Raw genomic sequence first — 19,122 nt, 5'->3', positions numbered from 1 at the left:
TTCATGTGGTTTATTTCCCTATAAGACTCTCAGTCTGCATTCCAATATTACGTTTATCTGTAAGAAACTAGTGTGTTTTTTCCCAGGAAATAATTTTTCATCACATTACTAAATCACCTCTGATCTGGGAGTATCACAGCAGTTCATAAATATTTATAAACAACTCTCAAGTGTCCTTTTTTGAGTAGATCCGGATTATGTATTTTGGAAATACACAATGGGAAATTCTCTAGAGGAAATGTTACACTTAGAAAAAAAAAAAAAGACAACAAAATAGCTTCTCAGTCTAAAATAACTTCTGGCCTCAATTAAAATAACTTACGTGAGGCTGTTCAAATGTTTGCCTTCATGAGTAATTCTTTGTTAAATCTCAAACTGAATAAAAAAATCTAAGCTCTCACAGACTTTACAAGGAATAGTATCATTCCCTAGAAAACTTTTCTTCAACAAATAAAAACACTATAACAGAGAAGCCTAGTCTTACAAGACATGATTGGGTATTGTTTCAGTAATATTCTAATCTTAATACTTCTTACAGTCTATTTTAAAATCTAATTAAAACTTCCACACTGAAAACATTTCTTGAATTTAACCTTAAAACCAAAATCAAACCCCAACAAAACCAAAACCAAGCAAATGAAAAGTTTTTCAAGAACTACGAGAAATGCTTCTGAATTTTAAAATGGACAAGGGATCAACAGGAGAAATGAGGGTGAGTCCTGCATTTCCTCATCATTCATATGACAGCTAAGCTGTTTGCATTTGGAGTCTCAGTAGATGACTAGCATTACTGGGAGGGAGGGTAGAAAGCCCAGAAACTTTTTTTCCTTTTTAAGTGCCAACTAATATTTAAAACAGATTCTCTGCATGTCAAAGAGCCACATTATAAAGTTAATTATGCAAGTGGTCACACTGAGTACTATACAAGACAGACTTTACGCTGTAGCAAAGAAATCAGCACTAGTGAGGCTGCACCTGGAGCTCTGTGTCCAATTTGGGCTTTCCCAGCACAAGAAAGATGTGGACTTACTGGAGTAAGTCCAGCTTAAGGCCACAATGATAGTTAAGGGACTGAAGCATTTTTCACAGGTGGTGATGCTGGGCGCACTAGGACTGCTCAGCCTGAAGAAGGCTCCAGGGGGCTGTACAGTGTGTATCTGGAAGAGACCTCTCCAATACACTGGAACTGCAAACAAGAATGTCCTACACTTCTTTCCATTTCTGAACACGTTTCACATTTTTAAGCAAGATTTCAGCTGTTTCCACAACACAGTATAATTTCTGCTTTAAAATACTGCTTATGTGTATTGATGAAATGTGATACCTGAGGAACCAAGACCACAAACTCCTACAATCCAGCTATTTGCATTTGAAATATTTAATATAGAATATCTTTCTCCCACATGCTCCCAGCTTTAGAGTCATCAAACTTTTCACCAGAGTTTTTCTACTCTGTTTTGCTACTCTGCCACTTCTAGACTTTTCCAGGTAGAAAATTAAGAAGAAATCTGCTAGTATCTATATCTTTGCTTCTGTCACTTACAATCTCATCTTTACTTCCTTCAGTAGTCAGTCAGGACCTAAATGACACTACTCAATCTGTCTTGTCATTATTTGCAGAATTCTTTTAGTACCAAAATAAATTCTTTGTATAGTCTTACTGGTGAATGTTTTCCCCTTTGAAATCATAAAACAAGATAACCACCTTTCTAAGCCAAAAAGGAAGACAAACACTTCATCCAAAACACAGGCTCTTTCACCCTACCTCATATTTTAAAACATTTACTGAATGTCCAAAAGAAGTGACCACATTGCCAGCACAAGGTAATTATGGTAATTTTTTAAATGTAAATGTCACAATATTTAGCATATAAATTACATAATGTTGCACACTTTATTTGATGACAAAAATAAGATCTATCTGAATGTTTAAAGCGCTTTGATTTATGTAAACACACTTGAACAAAACAAACCTTAGCAAAAAAACCAACATTTGAAGAACATTACTGTCCAAAGTAATTTCTACTACAGCTAGCAGCACATCATTAAATCTAAAATGAGGCATAATTAACACTGACGACAAGTTTCTTAATCTTTTTTAAACTTTCTTAATCTTTTTTAAAACAAGAACGTCTAGAAGCTGCAGTAAACAAGACTTTTCACCGGAAAATACTTTTCACTGGAAATGAACAAGTGTCCCAAAATAATTATGTACTTACTCACAAGAAATACAAAGCCACCTCTTCAGTTGAAAAATTAGGTACAGCCCAACAGACTTCAACATGGGGACTCATATCTGGTGTGTCACATTTTAAATGATGTAAGATAAGGATCTTAAAGAGGATGTTATTCTTTGTAGCCACACTGATTTTAACTGAGTTTTACTGCATATATTTCCTGGTCTATAACCAAAGCAATGTACTAATTTTATGTGAGATTTGTAAGTAGCAAAGGAAACAACTTGCAAGTTCCTGAGCAAAGTTACATTTGTTTCACTGGGGAGTGTAAGGGGTACAGCAGCAGGTTTTAAAAGAAAACATGAGGTTCATTGAGTTCTGTTTGGGAGAAATGTTCCTTATTAATGCAAGTTATTACAATAATTGTATGTATTTTTGTTTAAAAGAGTGCTGGGACATACTATAATGGGGGAAATCATAAACCTTAAAGGTCAAAGGTTAGTACTGCATGGTTTTAAATTTTAATCTATTTAGGAAATAGGAGTTTCACACTCTTCTTGCTTCTATACTTTACGTTATTTTAAGTACTGAATATGAAATAACAGAATGTCCAGGTGACAGTTGGGATAGAGATCATTTTCTTCTTGGCAGCTGGTACAGCGTTGTGGGGTTAAACCATGACACAGAAGCAAAAAAACTCACTTAAGTCCTATTTTATTCAAGAAAGAATGGCATCTCTCATCTAAGGATGGCACTCGCCCAAAGGCAGAACACAGCATATAAAGCTGTTTCTAAAAAAAAAATAGAAGCTATTTTATTTAAATAGCAAAAAAAGAAAAAATATTTTTAGAAAAGACTAAAAATTACACTGTAGGACTTAATTTCTGTCATCTACTTTTGACAGATTGAAAAAAAGTCATTTTAAAAGACAGTCTGAATAATAAATCATGACCATTTTATATGTAGGTATCAGGCCTACAACTGATACACAAGTATAAAACCCACTGGGAATACAAAATGTGATACAGAAGACACATTGACCAGAAAAATCTTCTCACTGGTAAAACTGAACTAGAGGAAAGGTTTGTCCAGAATTTGGCCCTACAGCTTCTAAAGATCACAGGTTATCAGCCATATAATATTAGCACATATTTCATTGCAATTGGATTTCTAGTTACTGTATATTCTCATTCTACTTCAGTTTCATCTTCCATTGTTTATGCCGAATTTAGGCAAATCATGTTCAGCTCTATTTTCTCTATTTAGTAGCAACTGTCTTATTGAAGAATTCATAGTCAAGATGATGTGTCTGACAATATTCTGACTGTGTGAGACAGACTATCACTCTTCCAGAAATGAAGAAGACAGCTTGGAAAAAAAGACAAAACTGGAGTGGTAATACGCTGACACACAATTCTATCTTGGATGATTTCCCTCTTTTCCATGTGTCTTCAATCTAAAGCATGAAATGCAGCTCATTACTGTAATGGACTGCCAACCAACGCCAAGGTGAACCATCACAGGTCAGTTAGAAAGCCAGCATGTGCACTCAGGGAATGCAACTGATCCCAAAATGCCCGACACAATGAGAAATTTGCACACCCATAAGCACGAGACTGCAAGGGCTTCCCTTTGGAAGTCCAACTTGCAAAGGGGGGCTCAGAGCTTAATGCTCTGTACCCGGACATTCCACACAGAGAAAACAGCAGCCACTGAACAGTTACGTCCCTTCTTCCACCTTCCTGTCAAAACTCAAACTGGAACACATCTGGCAAATCAGTTTTCACACTGTACTTTCTAAGCTTGAGCCAGCATGAAGAGAATATTAAACAAAAAGCTCATTTGTATTCCTACCTCTCTCCTCAGCATTAGATCAAGAGTGAGGACTGCAAAAATAGATTCACCCGTGTTGCATTTACACACGCCACAAACTTCTCTGGAGACACCTGTCAGTCCCAGCATTTCCCAATCAATGGCCCTCAAATGAGCCACACAGATCGAAAGGACATGAAAGAAACAGTGAATCCTTCTTTGTTCCTTCAAAGAATTGATACACTTCTATCTCATATTAAAAGGCAGGCAGAGAAGTGAGCACTCGTTTTACCCGTGGAAATACATGTAAATACCAGTCTAATACATGCACTCAAAAAAAGACTCAGGTTCAACGCCAGGTTTAGCCTGGGAAGGCTCAAATACTTATCTCCCTCCTTGTGGAAGAGTATGTAAAAGAACACAACTCAGGATATTAACTTGTTCATCAATGACTGGGATGAAGGGGCAGATGCCTCCTCAGCAAGTCAACAATACAAATCTGGAGGAGTGGCCGGTACCCCAGAGTGCTGTGCACAGAAGGACCTCGACAGGTTGGAGCAATGAGCAGAGAAGAAATGTCTGAAGTACAACAAAGGCAAATGCAGGGTCCTGCACCTGGAGTATAATAATAACCCCTTGCACCAGTACAGGCTGAGGGCCAACCTGCTGGAAAGCAACTCTGTAGAGAAGGACCTGGGAGTCCTGGTGGACAACAAGCAGTCCATGAGCCAGCACTGCTCTTGTGACAAAGAAGGACAATGGTATCCTGGCGTGTATTAGGAAGAGTGAGGCCAGCAGGTCGAGGGAGGTGATCCTGTCCCTCTACTCAGCCCTAGTGAGGCCACATCTGTGGCTCCTCAGTACAAGAGAGACATAGAGCACCTGGGGTTGGTCCAGTGCAGGGCTAAAGATGATTAGCAGACTGGAGCATCTCTTTTATGAGGATAGACTGGAAGAGTTAGGCCTGCTCAGCCTCAAGAAGAGATGACTGAGAGGGGATCTTATCAATGTCTGTAAGTATCTGAAGGGACGGTGTCAAGAGGATGGATTCAGGCTCTTCTCGATGATGCCAAGCAATAGGATGAGAGGAAATGGGCAGAAACTGATGCACAGGAAATTCCACTTGCATATGAGGAAGAACTTCTTCAGTGTGCAGGTGACCATGCCCTGGAAAAGGCTGCCCAGAGAGGTTGTGGAGTCTTCCTCACTGGAGATACTCAAGAACCATTTCTGTGCAATGTGCTCTAGGATCTGTAGGATCTGAGACCATCTGTAGGACCATCCTACAGATAGAATTCAAAATCAATCAAGAAAATATAGGTCCATTAAGATAAGTTTTTCAACTTCAAGATGCCAAAGCATCACTATTGGGTAAAGCAGAGGAAAGGCTTCTCATCTGATTTATTCATACCTTTAATCTACAGAAGAAAACATCTAGAGGGAAGGTGACGCTTTTGTAAAAGCTTAAACGACTCTGGAAGCACTAAACAATTTACATTTGCATTTAATTTTGCATCTCAATAATACAGGCAAAAGGGTTATGACAAATTAAGAATCTCAAAGCTTGAAAGCCATATTGTGATTAATCCATGCAAACTACAAAAGTAAACATTAAAGTGTGGATTGTTTGACTGCTACAAAACATCCATAATATAAAATCCAACCAATATGCAAACACACCACAGGCATACTTAAAATATTCTACACAATGAAATGGATTTTTTTCCCCACAACATATGATATCCTGTATCCCTCTTACAAAATATCACTCATGAGCACATCCTAAAGTTTGATCCAAAAACTAATCTTTGACTGAGAGGATATTCCTGCAGGACTAGAATAAAGACAAAAATTCTATTTCTAGAAGTAAGAAAATGCTTCCAGCAGCAGTTGCCACAATGAGGCAGTATTCTCTAGTGCTGCCAGATGTGAAAACAAATTTAATACAGTAAATCACTGCTAATTCAAACCTCTGACAGGAATCCCTGCTGCAAATTACTGAATTTTACAGATTAGCAAGTAAACTAACAAAATAAAAACCAAGAATAATTTCATAAGACTGTGCCTTCCACATTCACTGTGACACCTGCAAAGTGTTTCTAACCCTGAATTACGCTTGAAGAAGCATGAATCATAAGAGGTACAACAATAAAGAGTGATATCTGTGAAGCCACATGTCCCATTTCACTGAGACAGTGATGAGCTGTAGTTGGTGGACACACAATTTATGCCCCATGCACTAAAAAAAGGTTTCAGTAGCAGGTCATCTTTGATTTGTTTAGATAACCATTTGCCAAGTGACAATAAGCAAGAGTAAAATAGAGCCAGAGCTATATGAAAAACCAAACTAGGACCTATATTAGTCTGTCAGGTGGGGGAGTTAATGCATTCCTTTGTTGACACTGGAACCTACTTCACACTGTGCTTAGAAGAGGCTCTGCTTTGGATCTGGGTTTGACTAAGTTTTTTATATTGACACTGCACAACATGGAGATAACCTGCCCTGGACCAACAAACGCAAACCTGAAGTTCTGGATCCCAAGTCTATACAAACAAAGAATGTTTATATTCAAGTATAAGACACTGTCAGGCCTTTTCTGGAGTTCAAAGGCCAACTTCACTGTCAGGTTTTGACTGCTGGTTCACTTATATTTGAATCTAAACTGGAGCAGCCTCACAGTTCCTTTAGCTTAAACTATAGAACCAAAACAGTTCATGCTTTTATAGGTTTAGGGAACCATCCAACCAGCACAGACAGCTTTTTGAGTCCCACATAACACATTATTTGAACAACATTATCCAGTTAAGCCATCACCTTTAGGAACTAACTAGGGCGCCTCACTTAATCACATGCGGAACCTAAGACCACAGTATTTCCGTTGATTTGCCTCTTTTTGACCTGTGATATTACCTTGAAGCAGGAATATGAAGCCTCATCATTAAACATTAGAAAAGAACTGTGAGGTGTAGAATAATCAGGTTTATCCTCCTCTAGAGGTGAACTGGTTTCTTCTCTTTTGGGACTCAACCCATGGCATTTGTGCATACAGTGATTAACATATGGACAATTTTTGGCACTGCCTTTTAGATCAAGACCAGCTGAGACTGCAAAAAACAACATCACCAGAATATACCTTTTTGAGTCCTCCCCAAAGCTCTTTCAATTGTTTTTATAAACCTGATGTTGCTCCAATTCACGCACTATGATTTAACTTAAATCCAAGTCACGGTCTGTCAAACAAATGTCAAAGCACTTATGACAGCTAGATGCGAGCATTGAGATAACTTCCAGAAAGGTACACCAAGTACTCCTGGGGATGATCACTAAGGGGCAGATGGATCAGTACTTTTAAGGGGGAAAAAAAGGAATCAATCTCTTGCAAGATAAACAACGGTTAGAAAAATAGGTACACTGCAGCTTGAGGTATTTCACGTCAGCTGCATCTCAGTCAACAGCACTTAAATCGTACACTGAACATCCATGCCATAGCAACTAACGATAACGGCACAAACCAGCACTTTCCTTTTTGGATTACCCTGGGACACAACACCCTGTTCACACAGCTCAAAAAGGACAGAAGAAAACATCATTAAAATCCATTTCAGTATTAGAAGTAATGCTCAAGAAGCAAAGAAGCTCTTGTGTTAGTTTCAGAAGAGACAAAACTCATCATAAGAGCAGAAAAGTTTATTCCATGAGTTATAAATATATTTTGCTTTTTTTCCTTTCAAGAAAGAAAACAACAGATTATGTACTGCCTTCCTCAAAGAACAGAAGGCTGGTTAGAACAGCAAAGCCACATATTTTTCTGCATGGAGATAGGTGAAGGGTGTTGGGGAAGGGCTTCTTTTGTTATTTAAAAACCCCAAAAATTTCAAGCTGTTGCCTGGCTTCAAGACTCATTAAAGCCACTGAGAATGCCATGAACTTCAACAGCCTTTGAAAGAGGCTCTGCACTTCAGACTGCTATCACAAGAGACTACATCTCATTTTCTACACTAAATTACCTCAGCACCCTTTAAACAGATTTAATCCAGAAACTAAGGGTGCACTAAGTCACTAATCCATTTATTCTTCTCCATCAATAAACAGCATATGTTGCTGTCCAGAAGGAGATTCTTGAAACTACTGCACAGCAGAACTTGAGCTTGGGTCTTCAGCAGGAGGAAAGGCTAGAGTTTCCTGCCTGCCTGTTAGCCAGCACCAGCAAAACTCAAGAAGACTGCTTAATTGACTACTGTGAGTCAACTGGAGACAATACCATTGAAAGCGCCTCATCTTCAAGACTAACCTCTGTAGTAGTTAGCTCCACTTCAATAAGTGATGTTTTATTTGGAAGTATACTTTGCTTTGAAGAATGTAAAATTCATTTCCTTTGATAATGGTTTATATCTTAAAACAACCAGTAGATAGTACTAACTCCAATAATCTGGATACCAAACCCCAATATTAGTTTTTCCTTTTATGATCATCAATTGATCATAAGGTAAATGAAGCATACAGGTAATAAAAAGTAGCAAGAGATCTTGTTTCCTTTACCCAGCTCAGGGACCAATGGGTCAGTAAAAAAATGAAAGACAAGGGGTTTTCTCAGTATAACATTCTTAAAAAGAAAAAAAAAATGCTGTGCTGTTAAAATTTAATGCATATTGGCCTGGAAATTTGTCGTGTTCCTACTCCCAGAATAGTATCCCTAAGATCTAAAAATCTGTCATTATTGCAATAATGCTGATATTAACTTTTGACCAGTCAAGCAACTGCAGTCTTTATACCCTCTTTATCTAGGAAAAAGCTGCTAGGTGATTCACTTAACTGCTTTCCACTACGGTGTGTTTTATTAATGAACTTGCAGGACATCAAATGTCAGATATGATATTTACTGAAAATGAAGTTTTAAAAAAATGCAGCATGGCATTTTTCTATAAGATTATTAAAAAATAAAAAAGGATAACATGTTTCAACTGAAAGTTAAATAGCAAGCACACCTTGCTAGCAAGCACAATCACTAGTCTTCCATACAAACAGCAGATCTTACTAGTGTGCCAAGTTCCTCTTCGGTTTCTGTAAATTCACATAAGTTTTGGATACAGGCACCTTTGACCAATCTCACAAAGAGATGCACAAAACTAGACTATAGCTTGAAATCTTACCAAATTACACTGTATTTAGACCTTCTGCAAAATTCCCTGGTTATATCATAGACAAAGGCAAAGTTTGTTTGGTAATCTGAGCAACAGTATTACATGCTTCACTTCACACTGAAATATAGCAGTCATCTTCCTCTTCCCTTAAGCCCAAAAATCTTCTTTTGAAAGTAAGCTGCTATAAATCTCTTGATATAAGAAACTCAGAGCTGGTTTATTCTCTGACTGTCAGTGGTTCACAGGTAAGCCAGAGGCCTTTATTATCTCTAAGAATCTATCTAGAAAATAACCTACCTGGATCCAAAAAGGAAGGTGAATAAAGCATTCCACAGGAAGGCAGCATTAGTCCACTCAAATTAGTGAGTTTTCTCAAAGAGAAAAGGTGTCCCTACAGCTTTCATGGAACTGTATTCAACTAGTTTCTGTCGACTTGTCCAGCTTTCCAAAGGCAAGTTAAGGTGGTTTATGTTGCCAAACAGCAGTTTCCAGTCTTATAACAATAGGGTATGTTAATGTTGGCAGCTATACAAAGGAGTCGCTTTTTCATACAGTTGTACTGTTTATGAACAAGAGTGCATTTGGTATATACAGCTTTTCTTCAGCATCACCCATGCATACTTGGGGATTTTTTTTTCTTGTTTAAGTACAAGGCCTTCAAGTGTTCTGTTTACTGCAAGTATGAAGTGAAAAAGGTGAATTACTACTGTGTTCATACACTTGGGTACACCCTATGTAGTGCACTCATATGTATTCATCAGATTAGTGTGGAAGCAAGAAACCAGCTCAGGAAAATGGAAGTTTTAGCTTAGTTTTCTTGATCCTGTTTTTTTCTGGATTCAGACAGTACTGGTTCAGATGATATAAAAAAAGGACAATATTGTGTCATTTGAATCATCAGCAAGTGCAGGAGGCAAATCCTGTCACAGGGGGCAGTGCTCTAAGTATCTCTTACCCAAGTAGGGGCTACTAGAGTGGAATTGACTTCTGTGAGTTCTCCCTACCGGCAATTAATGTATCACAGCTACTGAAAACGCTACTTCCCTGTTTCTAACTGCTCAGTGCATTGTACTAAGTTATCTGACAAACTCCACAGGAAGGCTACAGAATTGCCCTGTACATTTTTAGACACTTGGGCATAATGCATCAGTAAATATGTTCTCGTACAATCCCGTACCTGAGTAATGATGGGTAAGGCAGTAGCCTGAGGGTTTACATACAAGATACATCACCTTCTGCTTTTTACACAGCTCTGTTCGCTTTCTAGAGGTAGAATTAAGCATCAAATACTACTCTTTGACATTTAACTGCAGGGACTGAGTCAGTGGTCTCAATGCAGTTCATGGGGAACAGCTATCACCATTAATAAGAAAACATAAAAACCTGTCCAGCCTAATGACAGGTCCCTCAAGATCAGAAAAAATGTCTGGTAATGTGAGAACCAAACTAACTGTCCCTCTGTTCTCTCTCTCCAGCCTTCCAGAAAAAGGCTTATCAGAGGAATGAGCAAAAGCCTTTATTCCCAAAATCCTTGCTGTGCCTATTCTAAGAAACTCCAGTCTCCATAGCAAGACAGCTACCCACATTTTCAGAAATGCAGGAAATAGTAAAATGGTAGATATAAGGCAAAACCCTTAATTTGTCAAAAACAGATTGTAGATACAGTTAATGTCCCTGCAAACACGCTTGAGGAGGGATGCACATGCACTCTAAGGCATTTTGTGATCTAATTTGGTTACACTTGCCTGAAACATAACACAAATCCCAGCACAACACAGGCTCCTACTTAATTAGATTCCCTAAGAAAAGTCAGTCCGAGCCATATGGTATTTTCCTCAGCAGTTACGATAAACTGACCTTGATACTAGAAAATGCACACTGCTTCTGTCTGAGGCATAAATTACAAGCGCAGAGTGGCGGGATGCTCCCGAGGAACGGGGGCAGCGACAGTGCCACGCTGAAATCCTCCCCGGGCTCGCGGGGAAGTTGATCAAGAGTAAAACACTCCAATGATAACGATGATGATGATGCACTGCAGTGACAGCGCTCGAACAGCCACGCGGTCAGCAGAACGCCGCGAAACATCTGTCCAGTAATTAAAAGCATGCCTAATGCCGCGCTGCCGCGGAGGAGCGGCCCGCCTCGCCCCCGAACGCCGCGGAGGGTGGCGGCCCCCGGGCCACCAGCGGGACCCGGCCCCGTCTGACCCCTCACCAGCGGGACCAGGGGACCCGCCGCGGGCTCTGCAGCGCCGGCCGCCCCCCGACGGGGCTCTGCGGCCCCGCAGCTACGGCCCTGCCGCAGGCCAACCCTCGGCGCCGCGGGGTCGCAGAGGGCGAACCCGAACCCCAGCCCCAGCCCCGGCCCCAGCCCGCGGCGGCCGCGCCCCCGGCCGTACTCACCCTCGGCCAAGTGCGAGGGCTGCACCGCAATGGCAGGCGCACAGCGAGTGCCCCGCGCTCGGGGCACGGGCAGAGCCACCAGCGGCGGCTGCGCCCTGTCGCTCATGCACGGCGGGGTCTGCGCCCGCCCCCGGCCGCCACCTGCGCGGAGCCGCCGGGCACAGGTGCGCCGCTCCCGCCCGCACCGCCCGGCGCAAGGCGAGAGCCCGCAGCCGCCGTCTCCTCCTCCTCCTCCTCCTTCTACTCCTCCTCCTGCCGCCGCCGCCGCCTCCAGCCCTCCCCGCTCCGCCGGACGCGCCACCGAGTGCTGCTGCGGTGCCGGCGGCAGCAGCTCCCGCCGCGCACCGGCACCTGCCCGGGCGTAGCCGCCAATCGGCGGGAAGGGGATGGGCGGAGGGCGGGAGGCGGTGCGCCCGGCGAGGGGGGGAGTTGCGCGCACCTCCTCGTTCCCCGCGCCCCAGCGCACATCCCTAAAGCTGCGCCCCTGACTTGCAGCGACCGCGCTCCCGCCGCCGCCCCCCGGCGTGTGCCCCGGGGCTGCCCGCCGCTGTCACACCCCTGGTCGGGGGGCACACCAAAGCCCCAGCTGGCTACGCGAAGCAGGGAGAGTCACAGGTGCTGCCAGGCGGTGCCTGTCTGGGCCCGGCCGTGGTGCGGGCCGTGCGTGGTGGAGTCTAGCAAAGGGAAAGAGAGGCCGGTTGTTAGGGCGAGAATTCCGTGTATATGGATGCGGCGCACCGGGCAGTCATAATGCGGCCTGGTCAGTCGTTCAGCTCATCAGTGAGTCACCGCTCTAACGTGGCCGCGCTTTTTAATGTCCTGAATCACTGCAGATTGTACTGTATCAGGCTAATTACTTTCCCCCTGGTGTTATTTTCCATCCCCGGTTTGTTTTCTTTTCTTCATGCTTGCTTAACTTCATTTTAAAATAGCTCCAGCTGTTCGCTGCAAGGTACAGGTTTATTTGATCTCAGCTGAAGTGCTCTGTCAAGACAGATGCATTCAATAAATCTTGGCAGGTTTTCAAGGAAAATATTTTCTAGGAGAGTATTTTTGTTTACATTAATTTCACGGTATTACAAATAAACTCCTTTAGCAAATGTTTACTTCTATGCTAACCTACACTTGTCTGTGTAGTAAAATGGGTGTCACACTGTGAGGCAGAGATCACATTCATTTCAAATGTGTATGCAAAAAAAAACCAAACAAAAACAACTTTAGGAAGTACTCCGCATCAGGCATTATTTTGTATTTCCCAAACACACCTATAGGTAAGTACACGTCTGAGTGTTTTCCAAACAGATGAAACTTACTACTTCTTTAAATAAAACCAAGAAAAAAACCCAGTCATTTTCAGCAGTAACATTTTTCAAGAGCAGCATGACACGGCAACAAATCGAGGACTGACTTAAACAAAAGGTCACCCATTGCCTGTATTAGAAGAGTAATCAATAACACACACTGAGCATTTTTAATAATTGAAAAAATATTTGTATAGAAATCCCTCTCCAATCTTACAGTTCCAGCTGAAACACTGAAAGAATAATGTTTAAAAGTCAGTCATCAATACCAATTAACTATAATGCCGAGGACTATACAATCATGAGATCAAACAGGTGAAGTTGTCTGGCCCCTCACTTTTAAGCTACTAAGCTAATATTGAGTTCGAAAGTAATGTTTTGCCTTTGCCTCAACAGTGTGCAATTAGATACACAGAGAGTTTACTCCTTTCTCTGTAATATTTCACATTCTTATCCACTGGAGGTAAAGCATCAAACTAGAGGCTCTTCCATCCCACACCAGTACAGTAATCAGTATATTTTTACATGTTTACATGCTTTTACTGCATGTAATCCAGGAGGAAGGTGTTAACTTGGGGCACAGCTAAACCAGCCAATAACTTACAGATTGCAACTGAGAGAGAGAAAATAGAACAAAGCATAAGTGCAGCAATATTGTAATGGCCTTATGGATAGTGTGCTGGACTTCTCTATTTGAGTGCATCCTCCCTAGTTGTTGAATGTCTTATTTGTCGTCATATACAGGTTTGGGTGTCTCACTTGGAAATAAATAAACTTCTCTTTGCATCCATAGCAAGTATTTTTTGATGGATGCCGTTTGCACATTTGCAGTAAAAAAAAAAACAAAAACAAAAACCCCTAACTAATATCTCTTTTTCAGGGATAGATGGGAAAACTGAGATATGCCAGGCTTTCTCTGGAATCACATGAGACACAGCCACTGAATAATTAAAATAAGTATCTAAATGAGCATGCAGAATAAACAGAAGTCTAAGGAAGGGAAACTATGCAGCCAAAGACAAGTCCCAAGTGGTAACATGGAAGTTTTTACCCCATGAGCAATACATGCCCAAGCACCTTCCCAGTGCCTACGATTGCAGAGAGGAGCAGGGCACTGAGAGGTGCAAGGGATAGTGGCAAGACTGAGCAGCCATGAGGAAAAGGGGAATGCCCTGTATGTTTGTGTCCTATCCTGTAGCTCTGAAATTCCCACTTACGATTAAGTTCACAACAGTTAGATTAAACTGCAGGCCATGCAATCTTTCAATGATAATGACCTCAGTATGGAGAGAAGCAAAAAAGAACTCAGACCCATGGTATGCATCTATAGTAACAGCAACCATGTTGCCATATGGTGCTAAATAAGCAGTAGCATGGAAAAAAAATCTTGTAAAAAAATAGATTGCAGATCTAGTAATAGTGGGGTGCAGGATAAGAAAATATGTATTTTCTTGCTGGTGAGTGTGTCTTGTCACAATATAGCCTTTTTCCACAAAGAAAAAAGTCAGCCAAAGGTAGACTGAAATAAGGAGGCTGGTATTGCTTGGAAAGCTCAGCACTGAATCCACTGATGCCATAAGCTATATGTGGTTATGGGGCTGCAATGGCCAACAGGTGACTCTTCAGCCTGTCCCCAAACTTTGCTGTGTAACGAGCTGGCTGCATTTGTGTAAGGAGCTATGGGCAGGCTGACCCCAAGACCTGTGGTACCTGCCTTAGTCCGGCAGTGAGAGATCTGGGTAGGAGGTTCCTCTCTATAAAAAGCTTCCCTTTGCCCTCAGCATCCATGGAATGAAGCCCCCAGTCACAGGGAAGATTTCTGGAGCACAGTTCATATGGTCAGGAGTTATGGCCACCTTTTGTATAGAATATGACTGTTGCAAAACCTTCAAATAAATTGATTTTTGGGAAAATAAAATTTGTGCTCGTTTGGATTCCTTCAGAGCATCTACAGGGGGATGCAGAAATATGATGTTAGCCAATGCATGCAGTCATGCTGGGTTATTCATTAACAATCACAGACCACTCTGGGAGAACTTTGGGAAGTTTGCTTTCCAAATGTCCCAACCTTTTCAATAATGGTAGGTAAGGAAATTGGACATCCAAATGTAGACAGTACCTGCTGGAAAGCCAGAAGCTGCTTTGTTAGCCATGGGGACCGATTATGAATTTATTCCAGTCTATTGGTATTTCAGAGCAGGAAATGAAGACAGTAACAAGTAATTAGAAGTCTCTTGCTTTCAGCTGATCTCTTAAGACTTCAGAGTATTTTTACAAATTGTAGTTAACAATAATTTGATGGCAATAACTTGGAAGTCATTGTAACTTTTTACCTTAGGGTCTCAAAAAACTTCATAAATAAAAATCATTTTATAAAGTGTGTATGCAAAATATGGAATATTATTATAAATCAGTTAAACAAGTTAAGTATTTCATAGTCCATAAGTAAATGAGAAAGAAGTGAAAGAACTGAGAAGAATGGACAAATTTTTAATAGTAATTAATATGTAGGGCATACAATTTGATACAGCACCTTGCCATGACTTTTCTTTGGAGATTTCAACAGGCAGGTTCCCTGCCCTGCAAGCCTTGCAACGCATGTAGGAGCTCTGACAAATGCTAAGTGTGAAAAGAGAAAAAGGAAAGCTGAAAGAAGACAGAATTAGGGTTATAAACTTACACTAGCAAAGGAGACAGCTAGTGTCTCCTTAAATAGCAAAAATAGTTTTGCTATTTAACTGGCAGCAGCAGAACTTAAGCAAGATAACACCTTGAAAAGAAACAAACTTACCAAAGTCTCACAACTGGGTTAGAAACACTAGCAGACAAACTGTAAGTGACAGTAAAAATTATTTGTTATGATCAGTGGGGGGAAAACAAGGGGGAGATTTTTCTTTCTTTTTATGGTGGTGATGGTCTTGTGGTCAATTAAAAAGTAACAACAGGAATATGAGTTAATATGAGAGATGGTAGAGAAAAAATAATTATGGTCAATGGTAAGAGCCCATCATTACTGGAAAGAATAATCAAAATGGGAAAAAATTGCAGAAGAGAACATGCTGCTGGACTGTACCACTGCTAATACAGATTTCCTTATTAATTCAGGGTGCATAAATGCAAGCTTAAAGGTATCTGCAGAAGAAGCTGCATGCAAATAAATGAAGGTTCTTCACTTATATCTGCCACCAAATGCATATCGATGAGGACAAGATTTAACTGCAAGTAAATGGCCACTCATGTCTACAACTAAAAAGAAAATTCTTAAAAAGGTGTGATGAATTCTTCAATTTCCTTTCACTTCATTTTGTGACAGTGGCTGAAACACATGCAGCAAGTGTCCTTCATCCTCGGGGTTTTTTTTAGATTGTTTGTTTCATTTTCTATATCAATTATTTTCCCCACTTTTCATGCAATAACTCCCTCTTGCTCATCAGTCTGAGGACAAGCAGTTGCAGGAGGGATATAGTCTACTGAAGCTTTTCTTTAGAGCTGCATCCTGTGCAAAGTGGTGCTGAGGATGTGGTAGCACCTTTAGTGTGGTTCAGCTCTGCTCTCTTCTTTACAAATTAAAAAATATGTGAAAAAGCTGTGTGATGCCCAGGAGAGGAATAAGAAAAACCATGAAAGTCTCCAGCTAAACAAGAAAATGCTCATATTAAATCAGTTTTGACTTCACAGATTCAAGCACTGAACAAACAGGAGTGAGTGTTGGTTTACCGCTTGATCTTTTATGTTCAGTGGTATTTTCTTTTCAGCCTCATTTGGTTTCTTTGTACCAGAATCAACAGATGGCTGTGAAATTTTGGGTTTAAAACAAACCCATCTAAAACTATTATGCCTGCAGCTCTCTATTGTGTTTGTTGGTTCAATTCTTTAGCACTATCAGAAATTTTTCATTTACTTTTAAACATAACTTTTATTTAATGCCTTTGATACCTAGAGCCAGACAACACGACTACAGTAGGTTTTTTTTCATAGAAAGACTATTAAATACTTTTCTTCTTCAAATATATTGTGCTTTTTCTTTATTTGAAATTATAAAAATTTAAATTTTAGAAGCTGTCATCAACCCAACTGCCTTGGGCTGAAGATGGCAAACTTGGATGATAGTGTTAAAAGCTTTTCTGCCCCTTATTATAACGCTATACAGGCAAATTATCCTCAGATGCATAAGTATACTTTATATAACTCTATGCTTATATTTTACAAGAAAAAGCACAGCAATAATTAACAAATCCTCATGAACAGAGTCTTAAAAATCCTAGGCAGTACAAAACCAGTGAATTCCTTTAAGCAAGATTAGTCAAAATTAAAATACTTTATATTAACTTCTTATATTTTAGTACATCCTGAATAAAGCAGTCTTCAGAAATTCTTTTTTTGAAAGAAACCCTAATCCTGACAGTAATTTCTGCATGGAAATGAGGTCAACAAAACCAGCTCAGCAGAATTTTCCAACCAATTAATTGGGGATATAGGATTTAACCACTTCTGAGTCAAAGAGAAAACTGAACTCTTCCCTTCCAGTTACACCATTGGTACAATTTCATCCACATTTACAAAACTTTTAGGCAGTCATCTTACATCCAAGTCCCTTCTTCTGTGATATTCATCTGTTCCGAATCAGTAGCACACAGATGAGAAAAAAATGGATGTTGTGAGCAGCAAAAATATCTGTTAACAGTGAGGCAAGTTCTTTGCAAATGACACAAGCTAGTTCATGAATATTTCTGAGCCAGGGAAGCAGACCATATTAATTAGATACATTGACTGGTAAGATTTACCCAGACATAGTAGTAACAGATATTCTGAGGAACTTTCCTCCACAATGCATCTAGCAGAGATGGACATTAAAATAAAAATTATCAAGCAAGAGCTATTTCCGCGATGACTCCTTCAGAAAGGTAGTTTCTCTGTTCCCAAACCCAAAGCTTAGAGACAAATTCATAGCAGCAATAGTCATGGCAATTGAAAGAAAGCTGCCTGCCAGCACCCCTTTCCAGAAAAGAACTTAGTCGAAGTGTTGTGAAAGTAGATGTGTTGGATGCTGGCACATCTAATCATGTTATTGTTTGACATATTCTTGCACAACCTATCACATGCCTTGATTATGCTCAGTACCCTTTGAGCTTGTTCTGTACAAGCTCATAGAAAATACACTGTGCTTGTTTCAAAGAGCTTACCCCATGAATGCTTTAATTCCTCTCCCTGGATTTTCTATAATCAGTTTGTTCCTTGGTGTTTTCTCACACACAGAGCAAAATTCTTCTTATTTAATTTACCCCCAAAAGAGCATGGGATGTACTGGAGAAGGATTATATCTGTCACAAGCTGGAGAAATGACTGTGTGGTTTTATGCAAATCAAATCCTCTAGGGATTGTCCCAAATCCACACAAGTTTGGTTTTGTTGGGTTTTATGTCTGCCTTGGGACCTGACAGCAGGCATTTTACTTTTAAATCTTGGTTTAGAAGTATTGTGTCTGACAGGACCGTGTCACTTACTTCACCTTGGCTTGTCCTCCTGGAGGGCTGTGGGCAGCACATGGATGCACTCTTCTGCAAGACCAGCATCAGCCCTGTAAGACTTATTCCTTGCCTCCTTCCACCCTGCACAAATTAACAACAACTAGACTTCAGGGGTTACTCATTTTCGTAATTCCTATGGGAACCATCTTTCCGGTTTGCAAACTGGCAAACCACCAGCCCTCCAGTAGACCCAGGACCAGATGACATATGCCTTCTTTCCCTGCTCAGCTCTGAAACTCTCGGCTCTCAGACCAACAGGGTGTGTCACTCCAGACAAATATTTATGTACCAAGCTTCACTTCCTTATGCAAGTTCCTCATGAATGTATAAAAATACAGTGATTGGAATTTAAAAAAAACTAAAATACCCACATCTATTAATTAAGTATTTAAGGGGAGAGACTGGTCTCTAATTGCACAGCTCAAACTATTCATTTTCCTATGGGTGCCAATAATTATTGTTCTCCTTGGTGGCATCTCCGCTGTAGGGTGTGGGGTAATGAAGACAGATGAGTAAATAGGGCATATAAGATATCTGTGAATCATTAACAAAGTCATTAAAGCGATCACAGATAATTTGTACTGAAATAGGGTCTAGCACAGAGAACAGTTAGTCTTCTTGTGCCCAGGCTGTCTGTGATGCCAGGAACAGAAAGCTCTGGTGCCAAGTCTTAATCCAACAACCCTTCTGATAAAATATATATATATATATATACATATAAAACCAACCCTATGACATTCACTTTGGAAGTCCTCAGTTGT

At 40.5% G+C, this 19,122-nt stretch overlaps 1 protein-coding gene across 5 annotated transcripts in view; it reads right to left on the bottom strand.

Moving 5' to 3' along the window:
* Nucleotides 1–11,653, bottom strand: part of MYRIP (myosin VIIA and Rab interacting protein) — a 211,475-nt gene extending 199,822 nt beyond the window's left edge. For 2 of the 5 annotated variants that reach the window (XM_027659496.1, XM_027659497.1), the window contains exon 1: nt 11,534–11,651. The gene's annotated coding sequence lies outside the window, so the exon portion shown is untranslated. Of the gene's footprint in view, nt 1–11,533 lie in introns of all 5 variants that reach the window. The other 3 variants (XM_027659501.1, XM_027659500.1, XM_027659498.1) reach the window with 3 other exon arrangements.
* Between the last annotated feature and the right edge of the window lie 7,469 nt (nt 11,654–19,122).

This window comes from Corapipo altera, unplaced genomic scaffold, assembly GCF_003945725.1.
Source record: "Corapipo altera isolate COAL_440 unplaced genomic scaffold, ASM394572v1 44b, whole genome shotgun sequence".
Taxonomy (NCBI): Eukaryota; Metazoa; Chordata; class Aves; order Passeriformes; family Pipridae; genus Corapipo; species Corapipo altera.
This window is presented reverse-complemented; position numbering and strand designations above follow the sequence as displayed.